The sequence below is a fragment of the Balaenoptera physalus genome, assembly GCF_965194825.1.
Source record: "Balaenoptera physalus genome assembly, chromosome: 6".
Taxonomy (NCBI): domain Eukaryota; kingdom Metazoa; phylum Chordata; class Mammalia; order Artiodactyla; family Balaenopteridae; genus Balaenoptera; species Balaenoptera physalus.
The window spans coordinates 24877865-24901352 of NC_138885.1; the positions used below are offsets into that span (position 1 = coordinate 24877865).

The window sequence follows — 23488 nt, forward strand, 5'->3', positions numbered from 1 at the left end:
CCAAAAAGGGCGTATGCGTTTTTTCCTGAATATATTCAGGAAAAAACGCATACGCCCTTTTTGGCCAACCAAGCAACCTGGAAAGGCAAATCAGCGCTACAAAGAAGTCTCGCTTCCCATCGGTCAAAAGGGCCATGCTGAATAAAGTGTCAAAAGCAGAAATGCAGGACAGGCCATGCAGAAACGGGAGCCTGGTTACGCTGATGGGCGGGATGTAAATTGCCAACAGCCACTCTGGAGATGTGCACGGTGTGTCCTGAAACATCTAAAAAATGCAGCTTAGGGAGCGTAGGGCACATCCACTCATTGGCGTATAAATTGGGAAAACTAAAAATCAGCAAGACACAGGCACCCCAAAGTTTAGGGCTGCTCAGTTGAAAAGAACCTCCACTTCGTTACACCTTAAATATCCCAGGAAAGAGAAAAATGGATAAAGAAGTTGTGGTCCTTATGTACAATGGAATATCACTCAGCCATGAAATCAACATCATAAGGCTAGTAGCAGCATGATGAGTGGATTTAGGTATGACGATTCTAAGTGAAATAAGTCACACAGAAAAAGACACTTATCATAAGATATCACTTATAGAGGGAATGTAAAAACCGCTACCCTTGAACTGAATTACAAAACAGAATAGAGTCACACGTTTAGAAAACACACTATGGCTGCTTAACGGGAAAGGTGAGGTGGCATGATGCATAAAACAAGGGTTTCAAATTATCTCTGATACCGCTCCATAAACCCAATATGTAATAGACAAGACCTACTCCTTGCTCAATGAATTGGACTCAACACCCCCTATTCACCGCCCAAGAATATATCTGACTAGTAAGAATCTTAAAACCTATGCATTGATATCTCTCTGTAAGTGAGTCATGTGGGTGTAAAGCGGCAAAAACACAGCAGTGAAAAGCAGGTAAACCCCATTATAAAAATCAATTACTTTTAAAAACCCGTGAAACAAAGACAGTGAAAGAGAGAGAAATTCTTACAAAGTTAGCTCTGGGTCTGTGATGCCACCTGTATTGACCATATCTAGACCCACAGATGATTGAGACATAAGGGTGGACACTCTTGGGGCTGAGAGGTTTGGTGAGGTTGGGTGAGCAAACGCAGACCCTTTAAAGTAATACTGCGTGGTACCCATCCCATGGGTCCCAAATCTCCAGGTTCAAGGGCATCTTCCTACATCGAAAACATGCATGAGAAACCCAGAAGATGGTACACCGTGTGATCGGGAAAGGTTTCTAAAACGCACCTCATTTCTCATCTCCTTGTGCTCGGGTTCGCCATTCCAGCCACTTTACTAGCAATCTCCCTCCTTGGAGAATCAGCACCTTTAACCTCCTGTTCCGTACAGGTTGCAATTTGTCCTGAGGATGAACGGGAAGAGGGGGAACCAATGAGAGACTACCTCTAGGTTTTGGGACAGGCACAGGTCACTCTATTTTCCCATCAGGAAGAAGAATTAACCGAAGGCTCAGCCTGCCGCCCGGGACCAGAATAGGGCCTGAAGCAATCCTGCGCTTTTGCGGCCAGCTCCCAAGAAAGCGAGTTGAAAAATAGAGCTCAGGGGCACTGCAATTCACAAACCTGCAGACTTATAAATGAGGACTCTCGTCCACAAATATATTGAGGGAAGGCAACGAAGAGGATTTGAAAGCAAGGCAGAATTGCAGGAAACAGATTTCTGGAGGGAGATTCGAATCGCCTTTAAAGCACAGAAAAAGCGGCAAAACCTCGACAATGATGCCCTTGGCCAAAAAGGGCGTATGCGTTTTTCCTGAATATATTCAGGAAAAAACGCATACGCCCTTTTTGGCCAACCAAGCAACCTGGAAAGGCAAATCAGCGCTACCAAGAAGTCTCGCTTCCCATCGGTCAAAAGGGCCATGCTGAATAAAGTGTCAAAACCAGAAATGCAGGACAGGCCATGCAGAAACGGGAGCCTGGTTACGCTGATGGGCGGGATGTAAATTGTCAAGAGCCACTCTGGAGATGTGCACGGTGTGTCCTGAAACATCTAAAAAATGCAGCTTAGGGAGCGTCGGGCACATCCACTCATTGGCGTATAAATTGGGAAAACTAAAAATCAGCAAGACACAGGCACCCCAAAGTTTAGGGCTGCTCGGTTGAAAAGAACCTCCACCTCGTTACACCTTAAATATCCCAGGAAAGAGAAAAATGGATAAAGAAGTTGTGGTCCTTATGTACAATGGAATATCACTCAGCCATGAAATCAACATCATAAGGCTAGTAGCAGCCTGATGAGTGGATTTAGGTATGACGATTCTAAGTGAAATAAGTCACACAGAAAAAGACACTTATCATAAGATATCACTTATAGAGGGAATGTAAAAACCGCTACCCTTGAACTGAATTACAAAACAGAATAGAGTCACACGTTTAGAAAACACACTATGGCTGCTTAACGGGAAAGGTGAGGTGGCATGATGCATAAAACAAGGGTTTCAAATTATCTCTGATACCGCTCCATAAACCCAATATGTAATAGACAAGACCTACTCCTTGCTCAATGAATCGGACTCAACACCCCCTATTCACTGCCCAAGAATATATCTGACTAGTAAGAATCTTAAAACCTATGCATTGATATCTCTCTGTAAGTGAGTCATGTGGGTGTAAAGCGGCAAAAACACAGCAGTGAAAAGCAGGTAAACCCCATTATAAAAATCAATTACTTTTAAAAACCCGTGAAACAAAGACAGTGAAAGAGAGAGAAATTCTTACAAAAGTCGTTCAGGGGCTGTGATGCCACCTGGATTGACCATATCTAGACCCACAGCTGATTGAGACATAAGGGTGGACACTCTTGGGGCTGAGAGGTTTGGTGAGTTTGGGTGAGCAAACGCAGACCCTTTAAAGTAATACTGCGTGGTACCCATCCCATGGGTCCCAAATCTCCAGGTTCAAGGGCATCTTCCTACATCGAAAACATGCATGAGAAACCCAGAAGATGGTACACCGTGTGATCGGGAAAGGTTTCTAAAACGCACCTCATTTCTCATCTCCTTGTGCTCGGGTGCGTCATTCCAGCCGCTTTACTAGCAATCTCCCTCCTTGGAGAATCAGCACCTTTAACCTCCGGTTCCGTACAGGTTGCAATTTGTCCTGAGGATGAACGGGAAGAGGGGGAACCAATGAGAGACTAGCTCTAGGTGTTGGGACAGGCACAGGTCACTCTATTTTCCCATCAGAAAGAAGAATTAACCACAGGCTCAGCCTGCCGCCGGGGACCAGAATAGGGCTTGAAGCAATCCTGCGCTTTTGTGGCCAGCTCCCAAGAAAGCGAGTTGAAAAATGGAGCTCAGGGGCACTGCAATTCACAAACCTGCAGACTTATAAATGATGACACTTGTCCACAAATATATTGAGGGAAGGCAACGAAGAGGATTTGAAAGCAAGGCAGAATTGCAGGAAACAGATTTCAGGAGGGAGATTCGAATCGCCTTTAAAGCACAGGATAAGTGGAAAACGTCGACAATGATACCATTGGCCAAAAAGGGCGTATGCGTTTTTTCCTGAATATATTCAGGAAAAAACGCATACGCCCTTTTTGGCCAACCAAGCAACCTGGAAAGGCAAATGAGCGCTACAAAGAAGTCTCGCTTCCCATCGGTCAAAAGGGCCATGCTGAATAAAGTGTCAAAACCAGAAATGCAGGACAGGCCATGGAGAAACGGGAGCCTGGCTACGCTGATGGGCGGGATGTAAATTGCCAACAGCCACTCTGGAGAAGTGCACGGTGTGTCCTGAAACATCTAAAAAACTGAGCTTAGGGAGCATAGGGCACATCCACTCATGGGCGTATAAATTGGGAAAACTAAAAATCAGCAAGACACAGGCACCCCAAAGTTTAGGGCTGCTCTGTTGACAAGAATCTCCACTTCGTTACACCTTAAATATCCCAGGAAAGAGAAAAATGGATAAAGAAGTTGTGGTCCTTATGTACAATGGAATATCACTCAGCCATGAAATCGACGTCATAAGGCTAGTAGCAGCATGATGATTGGATTTAGGTACGACGATTCTAAGTGAAATAAGTCACACAGAAAAAGGCACTTATCATAAGATATGACTTATAGAGGGAATGTAAAAACCGCTACCCTTGAACTGAATTACAAAACAGAATAGAGTCACACGTTTAGAAAACACACTATGGCTGCTTAACGGGAAAGGTGAGGTGGGGTGATGCATACAACAAGGGTTTCAAATTAGCTCAGATACCGTTCCATAAACCCAATATGTAATAGACAAGCCCTACTCCTTCCTCAATGAATTGGACTCAACACCCCCAATTCACCGCCCAAGAATATATCTGACTAGTAAGAATCTTGAAACCCATGCATTGATATCTCTCTGTAAGTGAGTCAAGTCGGTGTAAAGCGGCAAAATCACAGCAGTGAAAAGCAGGTAAACCCCATTATAAAAATCAATTACTTTTAAAAACCCGTGAAACAAAGACAGTGAAAGAGAGAGAAATTCTTACAAAATTCGTTCAGCGGCTGTAATGCCACCTGGATTGACCATATCTAGACCCACAGCTGATTGAGACATAAGGGTGGACACTCTTGGGGCTGAGAGGTTTGGTGAGGTTGGGTGAGCAAACGCAGACCCTTTAAAGTAATACTGCGTGGTACCCATCCCATGGGTCCCAAATCTCCAGGTTCAAGGGAATCTTCCTACATCAAAAACATGCATGAGAAACCCAGAAGATGGTACACCGTGTGATCAGGAAAGGTTTCTAAAACGCACCTCATTTCTCATCTCCTTGTGCTCGGGTTCGCCATTCCAGCCGCTTTACTAGCAATCTCCCTCCTTGGAGAATCAGCACCTTTAACCTCCTGTTCCGTACAGCTTGCAATTTGTCCTGAGGATGAAAGGGAAGAGGGGGAACCAATGAGAGACTAGCTCTAGGTGTTGGGACAGGCACAGGTCACTCTATTTTCCCCTCAAATAGAAGAATTAACCACAGGCTCAGCATGCCGCCTGGGACCAGAATAGGGCCTGAAGCAATCCTGCGCTTTTGCGGCCAGCGCCCAAGAAAGCGAGTTGAAAAATGGCGCTCAGGGGCACTGCAATTCACAAACCTGCAGACTTATAAATGATGACTCTCGTCCACAAATATATTGATGGAAGGAAACGAAGAGGATTTGAAAGCAAGGCAGAATTGCAGGAAACAGATTTCAGGAGGGAGATTCGAATCGCCTTTAAAGCACAGGAAAAGCGGCAAAACCTCGACAATGATGCCCTTGGCCAAAAAGGGCGTATGCGTTTTTCCCTGAATATATTCAGGAAAAAACGCATACGCCCTTTTTGGCCAACCAAGCAACCTGGAAAGGCAAATCAGCGCTACAAAGAAGTTTCGCTTCCCATCGGTCAAAAGGGCCATGCTGAATAAAGTGTCAAAACCAGAAATGCAGGACAGGCCATGGAGAAACGGGAGCCTGGCTACGCTGATGGGCGGGATGTAAATTGCCAACAGCCACTCTGGAGAAGTGCACGGTGTGTCCTGAAACATCTAAAAAACTGAGCTTAGGGAGCATAGGGCACATCCACTCATGGGCGTATAAATTGGGAAAACTAAAAATCAGCAAGACACAGGCACCCCAAAGTTTAGGGCTGCTCTGTTGACAAGAACCTCCACTTCGTTACACCTTAAATATCCCAGGAAAGAGAAAAATGGATAAAGAAGTTGTGGTCCTTATGTACAATGGAATATCACTCAGCCATGAAATCAACGTCATAAGGCTAGTAGCAGCATGATGAGTGGATTTAGGTACGACGATTCTAAGTGAAATAAGTCACACAGAATAAGACACTTGTCATAAGATATCACTTATAGAAGGGACGTAGCCCCCTCACGCATAGTAGACGTGCCCATGGAGTCAAGGCCAAGGCCAGTCCCTCTCCTTGCCAGGAGGGAACCTGAGCTGATAACCCACGGAGGGGACACTGGACAGGCCTTGGGCTCAGCACTCAGTAATTTAGAAGTACTGCCTCACTTAATCCTCACAAATCCCCATGAGCTGGTGCTTTCGTGATGTCCTTCTTACAGAGGCGAGTGGAGAGAAGGATCCACCACAGGCCAAAGCCCGCACGCTCAGTGTGTGAGGCTCTGACCTGATCCACCTGGGCCCTCCTCCTCCTAATAAGCACACACTGTCCGGCAAGGTTTAGGATTTGGCTAAAAGGGCACTGCATGTAAATAAGTGGAAAGGCTTGTTTTTAACCTCCAGAGGTCTCTGATAACACCCTGGAGATATCTCAGGATTAGGAGGCCCCTGAGTGAGCTATCCACTAGGTCATCTCCCAGCCCACCCTGCCTGCAGGTCTCGGGAGGTTCCAGGGTGCACTCAGTAGCTAAGGTGGGCCTCCATCGCCAGATGGAAACTTCTCTGCCTCGAATCCTGGGCTGGAAAGCTGACAGCTCTTGGCTACACAACGAGCAGGTACCTCCCTATTCCCTTCTGTCTTCCCTAACCCGGGCTTTCTACACCAGCTCTAAACCAAAACTACTCAGAACTGCTCACTTGCGTAGGTCTTGATTTTTACTACCAAAGGCATAGCAAAAGGGTGGTTTTGCCCTGATAAAGGAAGCGATGGATTAGCTCATACCACGGGGCAATTATGGTCAATCTGTTTACTTTTGCTGCAGTCACTCAGATTAAGAAATGCCACTGAGGTGTGTACATATGTCAACATTTATCAAATAATATATTTAAAGTATCCACAAGTTTATTGTATGCCAATTATATCTCAATAAAGTTGTTAAATCGAAAAAAAAAAAAAAGATATCACTTATAGAGGGAATGTAAAAACCGCTACCCTTGAACTAAATTACAAAACACAACAGAGTCACACGTTTAGAAAACACACTATGGCTGCTTAACGGGAAAGGTGAGGTGGGGTGATGCATAAAACAAGGGTTTCAAATTAGCTCAGATACCGTTCCATAAACCCAATAGGTAATAGACAAGACCTACTCCTTGCTCAGTGAATTGGACTCAACACCCCCTATTCACCGCCCAAGAATATATCTGATTAGTAAGAATCTTAAAACCTATGCATTGATATCTCTCTGTAAGTGAGTCAAGTGGGTGTAAAGCGGCAAAAACACAGCAGTGAAAAGCAGGTAAACCCCATTATAAAAATCAATTACTTTTAAAAACCCGTGAAACAAAGACAGTGAAAGAGAGATAAATTCTTACAAAATTAGTTCAGGGGCTGTGATGCCACCTGGATTGACCATATCTAGACCCACAGCTGATTGAGGCATAAGGGTGGACACTCTTGGGGCTGAGAGGTTTGGTGAGGTTGGGTGAGCAAACGCAGACCCTTTAAAGTAATACTGCGTGGTACCCATCCCATGGGTCCCAAATCTCCAGGTTCAAGGGCATCTTCCTACATCGAAAACATGCATGAGAAACCCAGAAGATGGTACACCGTGTGATCAGGAAAGGTTTCCAAAACGCACCTCATTTCTAATCTCCTTGTGCTCGGGTTCGCCATTCCAGCCGCTTTACTAGCAATCTCCCTCCTTGGAGAATCAGCACCTTTAACCTCCTGTTCCGTACAGGTTGCAATTTGTCCTGAGGATGAACGGGAAGAGGGGGAACCCATGAGAGAGTAGCTCTAGGTGTTGGGACAGGCAAAGGACACTCTATTTTCCCATCAGGAAAAAGAATTAACCACAGGCTCAGCCTGCCGCCCGGGACCAGAATAGGGCCTGAAGCAATCCTGCGCTTTTGCGGCCAGCCCCAAGAAAGCGAGTTGAAAAATGGAGCTCAGGGGCACTGCAATTCACAAACCTGCAGACTTATAAATGATGACTCTCGCCCACAAATATATTGAGGGAAGGCAACGAAGAGGATTTAAAAGCAAGGCAGAATTGCAGGAAACAGATTTCAGGAGGGAGATTCGAATCGCCTTTAAAGCACAGGAAAAGCGGCAAAACCTCGACAATGATGCCCTTGGCCAAAAAGGGCGTATGCGTTTTTTCCTGAATATATTCTGGAAAAAATGCATACGCCCTTTTTGGCCAACCAAGCAACCTGGAAAGGCAAATCAGCGCTACAAGGAAGTCTCGCTTCCCATCGGTCAAAAGGGCCATGCTGAATAAAGTGTCAAAACCAGAAATGGAGGACAGGCCATGGAGAAACGGGAGCCTGGCTATGCTGATGGGAGGGATGTAAATTGCCAACAGCCACTCTGGAGAAGTGCACGGTGTGTCCTGAAACATCTAAAAAACTCACCTTAGGGAGCATAGGGCACTTCCACTCATGGGCGTATAAATTGGGAAAACTAAAAATCAGCAAGACACAGGCACCCCAAAGTTTAGGGCTGCTCTGTTGACAAGAACCTCCACTTGGTTACACCTTAAATATCCCAGGAAAGAGAAAAATGGAAAAGAAGTTGTGGTCCTTATGTACAATGGAATATCACACAGCCATGAAATCAACGTCATAAGGCTAGTAGCAGCATGATGAGTGGATTTAGGTACGACGATTCTAAGTGAAATAAGTCACACAGAAAAAGATACTTATCATAAGATATCACTTATAAAGGGAATATAAAAACGGCTACCCTTGAACTGATTTACAAATCAGAGCAGTGTCACATGTTTAGAAAACACACTATGGCTGCTTAACGGGAAAGGTGAGGTGGGGTGATGCTAAAACAAGGGATTCAAATTAGCTCAGATACCGTTCCATAAACCCAATATGTAATAGACAAGACCTACTCCTTGCTCAATGAATTGGAGTCAACACCCCCTATTCACCGCCCAAGAATATATCTGACTAGTAAGAATCTTAAAACCTATGTATTGATAACTCTGTAAGTGAGTCAAGTGGGTGTAAAGCGGCAGAAACACAGCAGTGAAAAGCTGCTAAACCCCATTATAAAAATCAATTACTTTTAAAAACCCGTGAAACAAAGACAGTGAAAGAGAGAGAAATTCTTACAAAATTCGTTCAGGGGCTGTGATGCCACCTGGATTGACCATATCTAGACTCACAGCTGATTGAGACATAAGGGTGGACACTCTTGGGGCTGAGAGGTTTGGTGAGGTTGGGTGAGCAAACGCAGACCCTTTAAAGTAATACTGCGTGGTACCCATCCCATGGGCCCCAAATCTCCAGGTTCAAGGGCATCTTCCTACATCGAAAACATGCATGAGAAACCTAGAAGATGGTACACCGTGTGATCGGGAAAGGTTTCTAAAACGCACCTCATTTCTCATCTCCTTGTGCTCGGGTTCGCCATTCCAGCCGCTTTACTAGCAATCTCCCTCCTTGGAGAATCAGCACCTTTAACCTCCTGTTCCGTACAGGTTGCAATTTGTCCTGAGGATGAACGGGAAGAGGGGGAACCAATGAGAGACTAGCTCTAGGTGTTGGGACAGGCACAGGTCACTCTATTTTCCCATCAGGAAGAAGAATTAACCACAGGCCCAGCCTGCCGCCTGGGACGAGAATAGGGCCTGAAGCAATCCTGCGCTTTTGCGGCCAGCTCCCAAGAAAGCGAGTTGAAAAATGGAGCTCAGGGGCACTGCAATTCACAAACCTGCAGACTTATAAATGATGACTCTCGTCCACAAATATATTGAGGGAAGGCAACGAAGAGGATTTGAAAGCAAGGCAGAATTGCAGGAAACAGATTTCAGGAGGGAGATTCGAATCGCCTTTAAAGCACAGAAAAAGCGGCAAAACCTCGACAATGATGCCCTTGGCCAAAAAGGGCGTATGCGTTTTTTCCTGAATATATTCAGGAAAAAACGCATACGCCCTTTTTGGCCAACCAAGCAACCTGGAAAGGCAAATCAGCGCTACAAAGAAGTCTCGCTTCCCATCGGTCAAAAGGGCCATGCTGAATAAAGTGTAAAAACCAGAAATGCAGGACAGGCCATGGAGAAACGGGAGCCTGGCTACGCTGATGGGCGGGATGTAAATTGCCAACAGCCACTCTGGAGAAGTGCACGGTGTGTCCTGAAACATCTACAAAACTCAGCTTAGGGAGCATAGGGCACATCCACTCATGGGCGTATAAATTGGGAAAACTAAAAATCAGCAAGACACAGGCACCCCAAAGTTTAGGGCTGCTCTGTTGACAAGAATCTCCACTTCGTTACACCTTAAATATCCCAGGAAAGAGAAAAATGGATAAAGAAGTTGTGGTCCTTATGTACAATGGAATATCACTCAGCCATGAAATCAACGTCATAAGGCTAGTAGCAGCATGATGAGTGGACTTAGGTACGACGATTCTAAGTGAAATAAGTCACACAGAATAAGACACTTGTCATAAGATATCACTTATAGAAGGGACGTAGCCCCCTCACGCATAGTAGACGTGCCCATGGAGTCAAGGCCAAGGCCAGTCCCTCTCCTTGCCAGGAGGGAACCTGAGCTGATAACCCACGGAGGGGACACTGGACAGGCCTTGGGCTCAGCACTCAGTAATTTAGAAGTACTGCCTCACTTAATCCTCACAAATCCCCATGAGCTGGTGCTTTCGTGATGTCCTTCTTACAGAGGCGAGTGGAGAGAAGGATCCACCACAGGCCAAAGCCCGCACGCTCAGTGTGTGAGGCTCTGACCTGATCCACCTGGGCCCTCCTCCTCCTAATAAGCACACACTGTCCGGCAAGGTTTAGGATTTGGCTAAAAGGGCACTGCATGTAAATAAGTGGAAAGGCTTGTTTTTAACCTCCAGAGGTCTCTGATAACACCCTGGAGATATCTCAGGATTAGGAGGCCCCTGAGTGAGCTATCCACTAGGTCATCTCCCAGCCCACCCTGCCTGCAGGTCTCGGGAGGTTCCAGGGTGCACTCAGTAGCTAAGGTGGGCCTCCATCGCCAGATGGAAACTTCTCTGCCTCGAATCCTGGGCTGGAAAGCTGACAGCTCTTGGCTACACAACGAGCAGGTACCTCCCTATTCCCTTCTGTCTTCCCTAACCCGGGCTTTCTACACCAGCTCTAAACCAAAACTACTCAGAACTGCTCACTTGCGTAGGTCTTGATTTTTACTACCAAAGGCATAGCAAAAGGGTGGTTTTGCCCTGATAAAGGAAGCGATGGATTAGCTCATACCACGGGGCAATTATGGTCAATCTGTTTACTTTTGCTGCAGTCACTCAGATTAAGAAATGCCACTGAGGTGTATATATATGTCAACATTTATCAAATAATATATTTAAAGTATCCACAAGTTTATTGTATGCCAATTATATCTCAATAAAGTTGTTAAATCGAAAAAAAAAAAAAAAGATATCACTTATAGAGGGAATGTAAAAACCGCTACCCTTGAACTAAATTACAAAACACAACAGAGTCACACGTTTAGAAAACACACTATGGCTGCTTAACGGGAAAGGTGAGGTGGGGTGATGCATAAAACAAGGGTTTCAAATTAGCTCAGATACCGTTCCATAAACCCAATAGGTAATAGACAAGACCTACTCCTTGCTCAGTGAATTGGACTCAACACCCCCTATTCACCGCCCAAGAATATATCTGATTAGTAAGGATCTTAAAACCTATGCATTGATATCTCTCTGTAAATGAGTCAAGTGGGTGTAAAGCGGCAAAAACACAGCAGTGAAAAGCAGGTAAACCCCATTATAAAAATCAATTACTTTTAAAAACCCGTGAAACAAAGACAGTGAAAGAGAGATAAATTCTTACAAAATTCGTTCAGGGGCTGTGATGCCACCTGGATTGACCATATCTAGACCCACAGCTGATTGAGGCATAAGGGTGGACACTCTTGGGGCTGAGAGGTTTGGTGAGGTTGGGTGAGCAAACGCAGACCCTTTAAAGTAATACTGCGTGGTACCCATCCCATGGGTCCCAAATCTCCAGGTTCAAGGGCATCTTCCTACATCGAAAACATGCATGAGAAACCCAGAAGATGGTACACCGTGTGATCAGGAAAGGTTTCCAAAACGCACCTCATTTCTAATCTCCTTGTGCTCGGGTTCGCCATTCCAGCCGCTTTACTAGCAATCTCCCTCCTTGGAGAATCAGCACCTTTAACCTCCTGTTCCGTACAGGTTGCAATTTGTCCTGAGGATGAACGGGAAGAGGGGGAACCCATGAGAGAGTAGCTCTAGGTGTTGGGACAGGCAAAGGACACTCTATTTTCCCATCAGGAAAAAGAATTAACCACAGGCTCAGCCTGCCGCCCGGGACCAGAATAGGGCCTGAAGCAATCCTGCGCTTTTGCGGCCAGCCCCAAGAAAGCGAGTTGAAAAATGGAGCTCAGGGGCACTGCAATTCACAAACCTGCAGACTTATAAATGATGACTCTCGCCCACAAATATATTGAGGGAAGGCAACGAAGAGGATTTAAAAGCAAGGCAGAATTGCAGGAAACAGATTTCAGGAGGGAGATTCGAATCGCCTTTAAAGCACAGGAAAAGCGGCAAAACCTCGACAATGATGCCCTTGGCCAAAAAGGGCGTATGCGTTTTTTCCTGAATATATTCTGGAAAAAACGCATACGCCCTTTTTGGCCAACCAAGCAACCTGGAAAGGCAAATCAGCGCTACAAGGAAGTCTCGCTTCCCATCGGTCAAAAGGGCCATGCTGAATAAAGTGTCAAAACCAGAAATGGAGGACAGGCCATGGAGAAACGGGAGCCTGGCTATGCTGATGGGAGGGATGTAAATTGCCAACAGCCACTCTGGAGAAGTGCACGGTGTGTCCTGAAACATCTAAAAAACTCACCTTAGGGAGCATAGGGCACTTCCACTCATGGGCGTATAAATTGGGAAAACTAAAAATCAGCAAGACACAGGCACCCCAAAGTTTAGGGCTGCTCTGTTGACAAGAACCTCCACTTGGTTACACCTTAAATATCCCAGGAAAGAGAAAAATGGAAAAGAAGTTGTGGTCCTTATGTACAATGGAATATCACACAGCCATGAAATCAACGTCATAAGGCTAGTAGCAGCATGATGAGTGGATTTAGGTACGACGATTCTAAGTGAAATAAGTCACACAGAAAAAGATACTTATCATAAGATATCACTTATAAAGGGAATATAAAAACGGCTACCCTTGAACTGATTTACAAATCAGAGCAGTGTCACATGTTTAGAAAACACACTATGGCTGCTTAACGGGAAAGGTGAGGTGGGGTGATGCTAAAACAAGGGATTCAAATTAGCTCAGATACCGTTCCATAAACCCAATATGTAATAGACAAGACCTACTCCTTGCTCAATGAATTGGAGTCAACACCCCCTATTCACCGCCCAAGAATATATCTGACTAGTAAGAATCTTAAAACCTATGTATTGATAACTCTGTAAGTGAGTCAAGTGGGTGTAAAGCGGCAGAAACACAGCAGTGAAAAGCTGCTAAACCCCATTATAAAAATCAATTACTTTTAAAAACCCGTGAAACAAAGACAGTGAAAGAGAGAGAAATTCTTACAAAATTCGTTCAGGGGCTGTGATGCCACCTGGATTGACCATATCTAGACTCACAGCTGATTGAGACATAAGGGTGGACACTCTTGGGGCTGAGAGGTTTGGTGAGGTTGGGTGAGCAAACGCAGACCCTTTAAAGTAATACTGCGTGGTACCCATCCCATGGGTCCCAAATCTCCAGGTTCAAGGGCATCTTCCTACATCGAAAACATGCATGAGAAACCCAGAAGATGGTACACCGTGTGATCAGGAAAGGTTTCCAAAACGCACCTCATTTCTAATCTCCTTGTGCTCGGGTTCGCCATTCCAGCCGCTTTACTAGCAATCTCCCTCCTTGGAGAATCAGCACCTTTAACCTCCTGTTCCGTACAGGTTGCAATTTGTCCTGAGGATGAACGGGAAGAGGGGGAACCCATGAGAGACTAGCTCTAGGTGTTGGGACAGGCAAAGGACACTCTATTTTCCCATCAGGAAGAAGAATTAACCACAGGCTCAGCCTGCCGCCCGGGACCAGAATAGGGCCTGAAGCAATCCTGCGCTTTTGCGGCCAGCCCCAAGAAAGCGAGTTGAAACATGGAGCTCAGGGGCACTGCAATTCACAAACCTGCAGACTTATAAATGATGACTCTCGCCCACAAATATATTGAGGGAAGGCAACGAAGAGGATTTAAAAGCAAGGCAGAATTGCAGGAAACAGATTTCAGGAGGGAGATTCGAATCGCCTTTAAAGCACAGGAAAAGCGGCAAAACCTCGACAATGATGCCCTTGGCCAAAAAGGGCGTATGCGTTTTTTCCTGAATATATTCAGGAAAAAACGCATACGCCCTTTTTGGCCAACCAAGCAACCTGGAAAGGCAAATCAGCGCTACAAAGAAGTCTCGCTTCCCATCGGTCAAAAGGGCCATGCTGAATAAAGTGTCAAAACCAGAAATGCAGGACAGGCCATGGAGAAACGGGAGCCTGGCTACGCTGATGGGCGGGATGTAAATTGCCAACAGCCACTCTGGAGAAGTGCACGGTGTGTCCTGAAACATCTAAAAAACTCAGCTTAGGGAGCATAGGGCACATCCACTCATGGGCGTATAAATTGGGAAAACTAAAAATCAGCAAGACACAGGCACCCCAAAGTTTAGGGCTGCTCTGTTGACAAGAACCTCCACTTCGTTACACCTTAAATATCCCAGGAAAGAGAAAAATGGATAAAGAAGTTGTGGTCCTTATGTACAAAGGAATATCACTCAGCCATGAAATCAACGTCATAAGGCTAGTAGCAGCATGATGAGTGGATTTAGGTACGACGATTCTAAGTGAAATAAGTCACACAGAATAAGACACTTGTCATAAGATATCACTTATAGAAGGGACGTAGCCCCCTCACGCATAGTAGACGTGCCCATGGAGTCAAGGCCAAGGCCAGTCCCTCTCCTTGCCAGGAGGGAACCTGAGCTGATAACCCACGGAGGGGACACTGGACAGGCCTTGGGCTCAGCACTCAGTAATTTAGAAGTACTGCCTCACTTAATCCTCACAAATCCCCATGAGCTGGTGCTTTCGTGATGTCCTTCTTACAGAGGCGAGTGGAGAGAAGGATCCACCACAGGCCAAAGCCCGCACGCTCAGTGTGTGAGGCTCTGACCTGATCCACCTGGGCCCTCCTCCTCCTAATAAGCACACACTGTCCGGCAAGGTTTAGGATTTGGCTAAAAGGGCACTGCATGTAAATAAGTGGAAAGGCTTGTTTTTAACCTCCAGAGGTCTCTGATAACACCCTGGGGATATCTCAGGATTAGGAGGCCCCTGAGTGAGCTATCCACTAGGTCATCTCCCAGCCCACCCTGCCTGCAGGTCTCGGGAGGTTCCAGGGTGCACTCAGTAGCTAAGGTGGGCCTCCATCGCCAGATGGAAACTTCTCTGCCTCGAATCCTGGGCTGGAAAGCTGACAGCTCTTGGCTACACAACGAGCAGGTACCTCCCTATTCCCTTCTGTCTTCCCTAACCCGGGCTTTCTACACCATCTCTAAACCAAAACTACTCAGAACTGCTCACTTGCGTAGGTCTTGATTTTTACTACCAAAGGCATAGCAAAAGGGTGGTTTTGCCCTGATAAAGGAAGCGATGGATTAGCTCATACCACGGGGCAATTATGGTCAATCTGTTTACTTTTGCTGCAGTCACTCAGATTAAGAAATGCCACTGAGGTGTATATATATGTCAACATTTATCAAATAATATATTTAAAGTATCCACAAGTTTATTGTATGCCAATTATATCTCAATAAAGTTGTTAAATCGAAAAAAAAAAAAAAGATATCACTTATAGAGGGAATGTAAAAACCGCTACCCTTGAACTAAATTACAAAACACAACAGAGTCACACGTTTAGAAAACACACTATGGCTGCTTAACGGGAAAGGTGAGGTGGGGTGATGCATAAAACAAGGGTTTCAAATTAGCTCAGATACCGTTCCATAAACCCAATAGGTAATAGACAAGACCTACTCCTTGCTCAGTGAATTGGACTCAACACCCCCTATTCACCGCCCAAGAATATATCTGATTAGTAAGAATCTTAAAACCTATGCATTGATATCTCTCTGTAAGTGAGTCAAGTGGGTGTAAAGCGGCAAAAACACAGCAGTGAAAAGCAGGTAAACCCCATTATAAAAATCAATTACTTTTAAAAACCCGTGAAACAAAGACAGTGAAAGAGAGATAAATTCTTACAAAATTAGTTCAGGGGCTGTGATGCCACCTGGATTGACCATATCTAGACCCACAGCTGATTGAGGCATAAGGGTGGACACTCTTGGGGCTGAGATGTTTGGTGAGGTTGGGTGAGCAAACGCAGACCCTTTAAAGTAATACTGCGTGGTACCCATCCCATGGGTCGCAAATCTCCAGGTTCAAGGGCATCTTCCTACATCGAAAACATGCATGAGAAACCCAGAAGATGGTACACCGTGTGATCAGGAAAGGTTTCCAAAACGCACCTCATTTCTAATCTCCTTGTGCTCGGGTTCGCCATTCCAGCCGCTTTACTAGCAATCTCCCTCCTTGGAGAATCAGCACCTTTAACCTCCTGTTCCGTACAGGTTGCAATTTGTCCTGAGGATGAACGGGAAGAGGGGGAACCCATGAGAGACTAGCTCTAGGTGTTGGGACAGGCAAAGGACACTCTATTTTCCCATCAGGAAGAAGAATTAACCACAGGCTCAGCCTGCCGCCCGGGACCAGAATAGGGCCTGAAGCAATCCTGCGCTTTTGCGGCCAGCCCCAAGAAAGCGAGTTGAAACATGGAGCTCAGGGGCACTGCAATTCACAAACCTGCAGACTTATAAATGATGACTCTCGCCCACAAATATATTGAGGGAAGGCAACGAAGAGGATTTAAAAGCAAGGCAGAATTGCAGGAAACAGATTTCAGGAGGGAGATTCGAATCGCCTTTAAAGCACAGGAAAAGCGGCAAAACCTCGACAATGATGCCCTTGGCCAAAAAGGGCGTATGCGTTTTTTCCTGAATATATTCAGGAAAAAACGCATACGCCCTTTTTGGCCAACCAAGCAACCTGGAAAGGCAAATCAGCGCTACAAAGAAGTCTCGCTTCCCATCGGTCAAAAGGGCCATGCTGAATAAAGTGTCAAAATCAGAAATGCAGGACAGGCCATGGAGAAACGGGAGCCTGGCTACGCTGATGGGCGGGATGTAAATTGCCAACAGCCACTCTGGAGAAGTGCACGGTGTGTCCTGAAACATCTACAAAACTCAGCTTAGGGAGCATAGGGCACATCCACTCATGGGCGTATAAATTGGGAAAACTAAAAATCAGCAAGACACAGGCACCCCAAAGTTTAGGGCTGCTCTGTTGACAAGAACCTCCACTTCGTTACACCTTAAATATCCCAGGAAAGAGAAAAATGGATAAAGAAGTTGTGGTCCTTATGTACAATGGAATATCACTCAGCCATGAAATCAACGTCATAAGGCTAGTAGCAGCATGATGATTGGATTTAGGTACGACGATTCTAAGTGAAATAAGTCACACAGAAAAAGACACTTGTCATAAGATATAACTTATAGAGGGAATGTAAAAACCGCTACCCTTGAACTGAATTACAAAACAGAATAGAGTCACACGTTTAGAAAACACACTATGGCTGCTTAACGGGAAAGGTGAGGTGGGGTGATGCATAAAACAAGGGTTTCAAATTATCTCAGATACCGTTCCATAAACCCAATATGTAATAGACAAGACCTACGCCTTGCTCAATGAATTGGACTCAACACCCCCTATTCACCGCCCAAGAATATATCTGACTAGTAAGAATCTTAAAACCTATGCATTGATATCTCTCTGTAAGTGAGTCAAGTGGGTGTAAAGCGGCAAAATCACAGCAGTGAAAAGCAGGTAAACCCCATTATAAAAATCAATTACTTTTAAAAACCCGTGAAACAAAGACAGTGAAAGAGAGAGAAATTCTTACAAAGTTCGCTCAGGGGCTGTGATGCCACCTGTATTGACCATATCTAGACCCACAGCTGATTGAGACATAAGGGTGGACACTCTTGGGGCTGAGAGGTTTGGTGAGGTTGGGTGAGCAAACGCAGACCCTTTAAAGTAATACTGCGTGGTACCCATCCCATGGGTCCCAAATCTCCAGGTTCAAGGGCAACTTCCTACATCGAAAACATGCATGAGAAACCCAGAAGATGGTACACCGTGTGATCGGGAAAGGTTTCCAAAACGCACCTCATTTCTCATCTCATTGTGCTCGGGTTCGCCATTCCAGCCGCTTTACTAGCAATCTCCGTCCTTGGAGAATCAGCACCTTAACCTCCTGTTCCGTACAGGTTGCAATTTGTCCTGAGGATGAACGGGAAGAGGGGGAACCAATGAGAGACTAGCTCTAGGTGTTGGGACAGGCACACTTCTATTTTCCCATCAGGAAGAAGAATTAACCACAGGCTCAGCCTGCCGCCCAGGACCAGAATAGGGCCTGAAGCAATCCTGCGCTTTTGCGGCAGCTCCCAAGAAAGCGAGTTGAAAAATGGAGCTCAGAAGCACTGAAATTCACAAACCTGCAGACTTATAAATGATGACTCTCATCCACAAATATATTGAGGGAAGGCAACGAAGAGGATTTGAAAGCAAGGCAGAATTGTAGGAAACAGATTTCAGGAGGGAGATTCGAATCGCCTTTAAAACACAGGAAAAGCGGCAAAACCTCGACAATGATGCCCTTGGCCAAAAAGGGCGTATGCGTTTTTTCCTGAATATATTCAGGAAAAAACGCATACGCCCTTTTTGGCCAACCAAGCAACCTGGAAAGGCAAATCAGCGCTACAAAGAAGTCTCGCTTCCCATCGGTCAAAAGGGCCATGCTGAATAAAGTGTCAAAACCAGAAATGCAGGACAGGCCATGGAGAAACGGGGGCGTGGCTACGCTGATGGGCGGGATGTAAATTGCTAACAGCCACTCTGGAGAAGTGCACGGTGTGTCCTGAAACATCTAAAAAACTCAGCTTAGGGAGCATAGGGCACTTCCACTCATGGGCGTATAAATTGGGAAAACTAAAAATCAGCCAGACACAGGCACCGCAAAGTTTCGGGCTGCTCTGTTGACAAGAACCGCCACTTGGTTAAACCTTAAATATCCCAGGAAAGAGAAAAATGGATAAAGAAGTTGTGGTCCTTATGTACAATGGAATATCACTCAGCCATGAAATCAACGTCATAAGGCTAGTAGCAGCATGATGAGTGGATTTAGGTACGACGATTCTAAGTGAAATAAGTCACACAAAAAAGACACTTGTCATAAGATATCACTTATAGAGGGAATGTAAAAACCGCTACCCTTGAACTGAATTACAAAACAGAATAGAGTCACACGTTTAGAAAACACACTATGGCTGCTTAACGGGAAAGGTGAGGTGGGGTGATGCATAAAACAAGGGTTTCAAATTATCTCAGATACCGTTCCATAAACCCAATATGTAATAGACAAGACCTACTCCTTGCTCAATGAATTGGACTCAACACCCCCTATTCACCGCCCGAGAATATATCTGACTAGTAAGAATCTTAAAATCTATGTTTTGATAATTCTCTGTAAGTGGGTCAAGTGGGTGTAAAGCGGCAGAAACACAGCAGTGAAAAGCTGCTAAACCCCATTATAAAAATCAATTACTTTTAAAAACCCGTGAAACAAAGACAGTGAAAGAGAGAGAAATTCTTACAAAGTTCGCTCAGGGGCTGTGATGCCACATGTATTGACCATATCTAGACCCACAGCTGATTGAGACATAAGGGTGGACACTCTTGGGGCTGAGAGGTTTGGTGAGGTTGAGTGAGCAAACGCAGACCCTTTAAAGTAATACTGCGTGGTACCCATCCCATGGGTCCCAAATCTCCAGGTTCAAGGGCATCTTCCTCCATCGAAAACATGCATGAGAAACCCAGAAGATGGTACACCGCGTGATCGGGAAAGGTTTCCAAAACGCACCTCATTTCTCATCTCCTTGTGCTTGGGTTCGCCATTCCAGCCGCTTTACTAGCAATCTCCTTCCTTGGAGAATCAGCACCTTAACCTCCTGCTCCGTAAACGTTGCAATTTGTCCTGAGGATGAACGGGAAGAGGGGGAACCAATGAGAGACTAGCTCTACGTGTTGGGACAGGCACAAGTCACTCTATTTTCCCATCAGGAAGAAGAATTAACCACAGGCTCAGCCTGCCGCCTGGGACCAGAATAGGGCCTGAAGCAATCCTGCGCTTTTGCGGCCAGCTCCCAAGAAAGCGAGTTGAAAAATGGAGCTCAGGGGCACTGCAATTCACAAACCTGCAGACTTATAAATGATGACTCTCGTCCACAAATATATTGATGGAAGGAAACGAAGAGGATTTGAAAGCAAGGCAGAATTGCAGGAAACAGATTTTAGGAGGGAGATTCGAATCGCCTTTAAAGCACAGGAAAAGCTGCAAAGCCTCGACAATGATGCCCTTGGACAAAAAGGGCGTATGCGTTTTTTCCTGAATATATTCAGGAAAAAACGCATACGCCCTTTTTGGCCAACCAAGCAACCTGGAAAGGCAAATCAGCGCTACAAAGAAGTCTCGCTTCCCATCGGTCAAAAGGGCCATGCTGAATAAAGTGTCAAAACCAGAAATGCAGGACAGGCCATGGAGAAACGGGAGCCTGCCTACGCTGATGGGCGGGATGTAAATTGCCAACAGCCACTCTGGAGAAGTGCACGGTGTGTCCTGAAACATCTAAAAAACTCAGCTTAGGGAGCATAGGGCTCATCCACTCATGCGCGTATAAAATGGGAAAACTAACAATCAGCAAGACACAGGCACCCCAAAGTTTAGGGCTGCTCTGTTGACAAGAACCTCCACTTGGGTACACCTTAAATATCCCAGGAAACAGAAAAATGGATAAAGAAGTTGTGGTCCTTCTGTACAATGGAATATCACTCAGCCATGAAATCAACGTCATAAGGCTAGTAGCAGCATGATGAGTGGATTTAGGTACGACGATTCTAAGTGAAATAAGTCACACAGAAAAAGACACTTATCATAAGATATGACTTATAGAGGGAATGTAAAAACCGCTACCCTTGAACTGAATTACAAAACAGAATAGAGTCACACGTTTAGAAAACACACTATGGCTGCTTAACGGGAAAGGTGAGGTGGGGTGATGCATAAAACAAGGGTTTCAAATTATCTCAGATACCGTTCCATAAATCCAAGATGTAATAGAGAAGCCCTACTCCTTGCTCAAGGAATTGGACTCAGCACCCCCTATTCACCGCCCAAGAATATATCTGACTAGTAAGAATCTTAAAACCTATGCATTGATATCTCTCTGTAAGTGAGTCAAGTGGGTGTAAAGCGGCAAAAACACAGCAGTGAAAAGCAGGTAAACCCCATTATAAAAATCAATTCCTTTTAAAAACCCGTGAAACAAAGACAGTGAAAGAGAGACAAATTCTTACAAAAGTCGTTCAGGGGCTGTGATGCCACCTGGATTGACCATATCTAGACCCACAGCTGATTGAGACATAAGGGTGGACACTCTTGGGGCTGAGAGGTTTGGTGAGGTTGGGTGAGCAAACGCAGACCCTTTAAAGTAATACTGCGTGGTACCCATCCCATGGGTCCCAAATCTCCAGGTTCAAGGGCATCTTCCTACATCGAAAACATGCATGAGAAACCCAGAAGATGGTACACCGTGTGATCGGGAAAGGTTTCTAAAACGCACCTCATTTCTCATCTCCTTGTGCTCGGGTTCGCCATTCCAGCCGCTTTACTAGCAATCTCCCTCCTTGGAGAATCAGCACCTTTAACCTCCTGTTCCGTACAGGTTGCAATTTGTCCTGAGGATGAACGGGAAGAGGGGGAACCAATGAGAGACTAGCTCTAGGTGTTGGGACAGGTACAGGTCACTCTATTTTCCCATCAGGAAGAAGAATTAACCACAGGCTCAGCCTGCCGCCCGGGACCAGAATAGGGCCTGAAGCAATGCTGCGCTTTTGCGGCCAGCTCCCAAGAAAGCGAGTTGAAAAATGGAGATCAGGAGCACTGCAATTCACAAACCTGCAGACTTATAAATGATCACTCTCGTCCACGAATATATTGAGGGAAGGCAACGAAGAGGATTTGAAAGCAAGGCAGAATTGCAGGAAACAGATTTCAGGAGGGAGATACGAATCGCCTTTAAAGCACAGGAAAAGCGGCAAAACCTCGACAATGATGCCCTTGGCCAAAAAGGGCGTATGCGTTTTTTCCTGAATATATTCAGGAAAAAACGCATACGCCCTTTTTGGCCAACCAAGCAACCTGGGAAGGTAAATCAGCGCTACAAAGAAGTCTCGCTTCTCATCGGTCAAAAGGGCCATGCTGAATAAAGTGTCAAAACCAGAAATGCAGGACAGGCCATGGAGAAACGGGAGCCTGGCTACACTGATGGGCGGGATGTAAATTGCCAACAGCCACTCTGGAGAAGTGCACGGTGTGTCCTGAAATATCTAGAAAACTCAGCTTAGGGAGCATAGGGCACTTCCACTCGTGGGCGTATAAATTGGGAAAACTAAAAATCAGCAAGACACAGGCACCTCAAAGTTTAGGGCTGCTCTGTTGACAAGAACCTCCACTTCGTTGCACCTTAAATATCCCAGGAAAGAGAAAAATGGATAAAGAAGTTGTGGTCCTTATGTACAATGGAATATCACTCAGCCATGAAATCAATGTCATAAGGCTAGTAGCAGCATGATAAGTGGATTTAGGTACGACGATTCTAAGTGAAATAAGTCACACAGAAAAAGACACTTATCATAAGATATCACTTATAGAGGGAATGTAAAAACCGCTACCCTTGAACTGAATTACAAAACAGAATAGAGTCACACGTTTAGAAAACACACTATGGCTGCTTAACGGGAAAGGTGAGGTGGGGTGATGCATAAAACAAGGGTTTCAAATTATCTGAGATACCATTCCATAAACCCAATATGTAATAGACAAGACCTACTCCTTGCTCAATGAATTGGACTCAACACCCCCTATTCAACGCCCACGAATATATCTGACTAGTAAGAATCTTAAAACCTATGCATTGATATCTCTCTGTAAGTGAGTCAAGTGGGTGTAAAGCGGCAAAAACACAGCAGTGAAAAGCAGGTAAACCCCATTATAAAAATCAGTTACTTTTAAAATTCCGTCAAACAAAGACAGTGAAACAAAGAGAAATTCTTACAAAATTCGTTCAGGGGCTGTTATGCCACCTGGATTGACCATATCTAGACCCACAGCTGATTGAGACATAAGGGTGGACACTCTTGGGGCTGAGAGGTTTGGTGAGGTTGGGTGAGCAAACGCAGACCCTTTAAAGTAATACTGCGTGGTACCCATCCCATGGGTCCCAAATCTCCAGGTTCAAGGGCATCTTCCTACATCGAAAACATGCATGAGAAACCCAGAAGATGGTACACCGTGTGATCGGGAAAGGTTTCTAAAACGCACCTCA

General features: G+C 45.3%; 1 long non-coding RNA gene across 1 annotated transcript in view; it reads right to left on the reverse strand.

Annotated features, from left to right (window-relative positions):
* The window catches only part of LOC309662668, a 452726-nt gene extending 434338 nt beyond the window's left edge, over nt 1–18388 (reverse strand). Inside the window, exon 1 of the long non-coding RNA XR_014264877.1 lies at nt 18213–18388. This is a non-coding gene — a long non-coding RNA (uncharacterized lncRNA). The remainder of the gene's footprint in view (nt 1–18212) is intronic.
* Between the last annotated feature and the right edge of the window lie 5100 nt (nt 18389–23488).